This window comes from Lutjanus erythropterus, unplaced genomic scaffold, assembly GCF_056507025.1.
Source record: "Lutjanus erythropterus isolate fLutEry1 unplaced genomic scaffold, fLutEry1.hap2 Scaffold_173, whole genome shotgun sequence".
NCBI classification, from domain to species: domain Eukaryota; kingdom Metazoa; phylum Chordata; class Actinopteri; order Lutjaniformes; family Lutjanidae; genus Lutjanus; species Lutjanus erythropterus.
Genome location: NW_028146650.1, coordinates 109425 through 114639, shown reverse-complemented (window position 1 = coordinate 114639; position 5215 = coordinate 109425). Strand labels below are relative to the sequence as shown.

Here is a 5215-nt window from a genome sequence, read left to right as displayed (position 1 = left end):
TGGCTGTTATTGGAGTTCCATCTCTGATCCCATGATGGTGACACTGAGGTTCATTCAGCACGCCACTTAGTTGGAGCCATGCAAGTTCTCGTTGGACAGTATGCCAATACTGTTGCCTCTTCTTCTCATCCTCGCGATGTGATGACCTATTTTGTTATAGGTGTCTCTGGTGGAGGTGGAACCCTTTTGCAGTGGCTGGCATGGATCCGGGTGACTCTTTTGGCAAACTTTACTGCCGTCTGTGCGGTCAGCAGCATGTGGAATGGACCCGTCCACTGCTTCGAGTGCCAGGTCTTTTGTCTCAGGTCTCTCACCACTACCCAGTCACCAGGCTGCAGGTGAGGTCATGAGGAGGTCCTGTGGCTGGAGCTGGTAGCGCTTCCTTCACCTGCTTATGAATGTTAGATAAAACAGCTATAGCAGTGGAGGGTGTGTTAGGGTCATCATATGGAAAGAATTTAGACATAGTTAATTCTGGGCATGCTGCAGCCTTGGCAGCTGCTTCTCCTCTGGTGTTCTCCTGTGAAAGTTGGTCATTGTTAGTGTGAACATGACATTTACACACAGCAACCTGTTTTGGGAGCAGAACAGCATCCAGCAGTTGTAAAACAAGAGTGTGATGTGCTATAGGTTTGCCAGATGGTGTTTGAAAATTTCACTTTTTCCAAATTGTACCAAAATCATGCATAAAGCCAAAAACATATCTACTGTCTGTGTAGATATTCACTGTTTTGTCTGTTGCTAGATTACATGCCTCTATGAGAGTGATTTGGCATTGACTGTATCATGTGCAGTTACCACCAATGGTGAAAAGAGTACAAGAAATCTGTTATATTGCTAAAACATTACTCAATTACAAGTAAAAGTACTGGCGTTAGAAATATATTTCAGTAAAAGTACAAAGTATTTGCCTGAAAAACTACTAGAGTATTAGTTACTTTCAACCATTGATGTCACTGTCACCTCTCCAAACTAGGGTTATAAATTTTGTGCATTTTCCAGAACCAATAGTTGAAAGCTTTGACTGATTAATCATTGATAATTTATGAGATACATAACACCATTTATTTTCTAATTTTGTTTTTTTTTTCTTTTTGAGTCAAAGTTTAAGTTTCCCTATTCAACAAACAGACCCCTAACCCCTGGTTACCACAGCGAAACTAATTACATTTTTTTTCCTGTGTCAGGGTTGCATGATGCTGATCCATCCACAAACAGTTCAAAATCTGGATTTTGCAAAGGTGTTTCTTGCAAATCTGGTCTGGGGGAACAAACTTCAGTTATTGTAAGAACATAGTTGTGTTCTTCGCACATCTCCTAACATGGACCGATGCAAAGAGCTGTATCTTCATGATACCCAAAAATGGAAATACATGGCTCTCAGGCCACAGAGAACAAAGAAACGCTGAATTGTTAGAGAAGGTTAGGGACTGTATGATCTGTAGGCCTACACTACACATGAACCCATGGTTATCTTACCAGAAATATACCTCAGTTATATTGTATCTTTTCACAGTGATATCAGGGATTTCAAATAGAACAGTGTTATAAAGGAGCAATCTTGCTGCTGAAAGATAAGATGTTTTCTGCTAAATCAAAATCAATGAAACAACATGTGGAACAAGGTGAGTTAGTTTAGAGTAACCTTAAAAAGTAGGAATTCCTGTAGCTAAAGCATCAAGTTTAGCTGAAAAGTAGGCTACAGGTCTCTGTCTGCCTCCGTCATCCTAGAGTACTGAACACTCTTTGTCCACAGTCTGAGTAAAAGGTCGGTTTGGATCTGGTGACCCAAGAGTTAGAGTCATCAGAGTCTTCAGAAGGACATGTTTTAAGTCAACAAATGTTTATCCTGCATCAGCAGTCCATGTCACTTTACTATGTGCTTCTAGGCCTCGTTCGTGTGCGATTGCGCTCAGGGGTGTCTCGAGGACAGCATAATTGGGAATGAAGGTCCTGCAATAGGAACACAAAAGACATAACTTGTTTCTTTATGATTGGATTTGAAAATGTTTGAAATGTTTTTACTCTTTTTTGGGAGAGGAATTTGGCCTCAGATATGATCACATGACCCAAAAATGTCACTTGTAGGACAAACTGCAGTTTTGACGAGCTAGTTTTGTGACCTTCTTCAGCCAAATGTTTCAACTGTGTCTTTTTCACACTGAACTTGAGTTAAAGCACGAATCATTTAATCATCAATATATTGTAATCGTGCACTTCCTGGTGACAGATTTAATTAGCTCAAACTTTCTTTTGAATTTTTGGCTGATTTTTGTTTTGTTTTAACTGAGAAAATTGGTGTGCACACAGGAGAATTTTCACAGGGAATGATTACAACTGCCCTTAATCAAGTGTTATACCATCGATGGCCTCTCAATCAAGTGTTATACCGTCGATGGCCTCTCTCTATTTTTTATTTTTATTTTTATTTTTTTTGTTGAGTGGATATTATGGTTGACAGGGCCTTTAATTAGATTTTGGTGTGATCACAATTGGTTGCATGCCTCTGATTAGACCAATATCAGTTTTAGGGATCTTCTGAAAGGCTGGGGTGTTTGTGATGTCACATGCTTTATGTAAATAGGCAAATGTGTGTTGTGTGTCTGGTACCAGTTGAACACATCTGAGTATGTAGACAACAAAGGTAATTTTTGTCGATAAACCTTCAAAACAGGGTTATATTGAACATTATGGTCAGATATTGAGTCCCATGATTCCGCCGCGAGTCAATCATCTTTTGAGTTGCATCAGTCTAGTGTTTGGCTCAGGGTAGTGTTTGGCTCAATGTCCCTTTTTGCCACAATGGAAACAAACATCTGGATCAGCTGTACGTAGACCTCCACAGAATGTCCTTGGAACATAGTCAATGCTGCCATATTTAGATCTTTCTCTCTGTTTTTTTCTCTCCCGCTTTGAGATTTCAGCATGCACAGCATGTCCTTTTGTCCCATGTTATGCACGTTGTTTCACCATTTGTGAAATGTCAAAACACAGTCAGTTCAGTGGCAAACTTTACACCTCCATTTGATGGTGATGGGAGGTGAGCCAGCCCCTGCTGTCTCCATCACAGGGAAATTCAGGACTTTGAGTACATTTCCCCCATGTTGGATCTCACTGGTGATAGGGAGATAAATGTATTTGAAGATTTTCTGAACTTCAGACCAGTATTTTTCTGTTCCTCCTTTGTGCTTTTCCTTCCATAAACTATATGCTCTCCAATCTGCTGTGAATTTACTCTTGCCCTTCTTATGTTCGGTATCTTTTTTTTTCTTTCTCATGCAATTCCTCAGTTTGTTCAACTGTCTTATACTGAAACTTTCTGTGCTCAGAAAATTACATTCAGTCTCCTGATTTTCCCCCCTCTTCTACTTTTCTAAAAGTAAATTAAATAAGTTTTCAGATTCTCACCAATGAGAATTGTTGAATCGCAGCGCTGAGTGAGTCTGGTCTTGGTCTCAGGCCCTCCTTCTCACTCATCTTTGTGGGGAGGTTGAGGCTGAAGGGAATATCTCCTCAGGGTGTGCACTACCGCCCTCGACCCCGAGTCCAAAAACCCTCAGACAAGCAATCCCACTTCTGACACCAAATTGTGGTGGAAAATCTGAAAATGAAGACAGACACCATGACCAAGATTGTCTGGTGTTTGATGCGGTGTTTCAATAGAGCTTTGCAAAGGATCAGTACACAGTCACACGGAAAGTGTGAAAGGAACTGATAATGAGTCAATTATGTAAATCTGTCTTATAGGGTGAGGAGATGAAGGAGGTTGGGTCAGGATGGACCTGAAGTGCTTAGTGGGAGAGTCAGGATGTGATTGTGTTATCAGACGTTGTTGTTCCAAAGGGACAACAGCTGTGTGTTCAAGGACAAGTAACCAGTTAGTGCCTGACAATACATGAGAAGTAACTATGAGGAACAACAGTGACCAGTTCAGCATATAATTTTCCCACTATAGCATACACCACATTTGTGACCTGCGGTGAGATTAAATCTCTAATTGGATGGCCCTTTCCTGAGGCTCCATTAAAAATAAAAGGTAAATGGTTGAGCAGCCACGGATCGTCACCTGACCTCTTCCTATCCAGTGCTGTATGCACCAATTAATTATTCAGCACACCTATATCTCAGGTGAGGTGATAATATCTAGAAGATATCAAATTGAGAAGAGGTCGGGACAACGATCCAAAATCGCACACACAAAAAAACAAATAAATCCCTAAAATATAAATGCAAAGAAAAATAAATTATTACTAAAAAAAATTAGAATAAATGTGTAAAAAAAAATTAACTAATGGAGACTAATTCCTAATTAAAAAAACCTTCAGTATTAAATTAAATTTATAAAAGAAGGGAAAAAAGAAGGAAAAGGGGATAGAAAAGCATGTCCTACTGTGTCAGGGTAGCTGTTTGATGAGAAAGAGCAAAAGTCAAATAACTGATTACTGATAGCTTGGCTCCATCTCCTGGACAAAAAGAGTCACTGCAAGGCCTATCAAGTGAACCGCCAAACAATTCAGCAGCACATGGAGAGTCAGTTTACAGCCTCTACAAGGCCTCTAAAGCAATAGTAAAATAAAACATCATAATTATTTTCTAAAAGAGATTCACAAAAGATGAAATTAGTCCAGAGAATTTGAATTTTGAAGCCATATGGCTCACAGAATAAAGAAAAAATGTCTTTATAACTTCGGCTATTGTGCCGTTTCACCTCCTTTGTGGCAGTCCTTTCACCTTGCTGGGGGATGCAGCTTGCACCGGCTCAGGTCTTCACTTACACCAGACCATTCTGAAATACAGAGAAAAGGCCTGGTGTCAATGTAATAAACCCAAATAATATTGAAAGGAAGGCATTCAGACCAAAAATTAAAGCAAAACTGTCCTCAAAATCACTATTAACAATAATAAAAATAATAACAATATTGACGGTGAAATACACCTCAAGTAATGAAAGCAAAAAAAAACCTTAACTACCAACATGTACTGCATGGGCTCTCAGGAAAGGTCAGAAGGTCACACTGCTTCAAAAACTGCTCATTCTTACAAAAGAGGATGGAACCCTGAAGGAATTTAGGGTCGAGTAAAATAGGATACTAGAGATACTAGAAAAGCAATTTCTAAAGAAATTACGACTGTGATTGCAACAAGCTGAAGCCAAGCTGCAATGCTGCATTGGCTTGCTGCAACAATATACCTGAAGCCACACTGAATAGCTGCG

General features: G+C 39.7%; 1 long non-coding RNA gene across 1 annotated transcript; it reads right to left on the bottom strand.

The window, feature by feature from the left end:
- Positions 1–2552: 2552 nt before the first annotated feature.
- On the bottom strand, positions 2553–4966 carry LOC146304083 (uncharacterized). The gene is made up of 2 exons (XR_014769617.1): positions 4709–4966; positions 2553–3601 (listed from the first exon to the last, which is right to left on the bottom strand). It is a non-coding gene; the product is annotated as an uncharacterized LOC146304083 (long non-coding RNA).
- Positions 4967–5215: the final 249 nt, after the last annotated feature.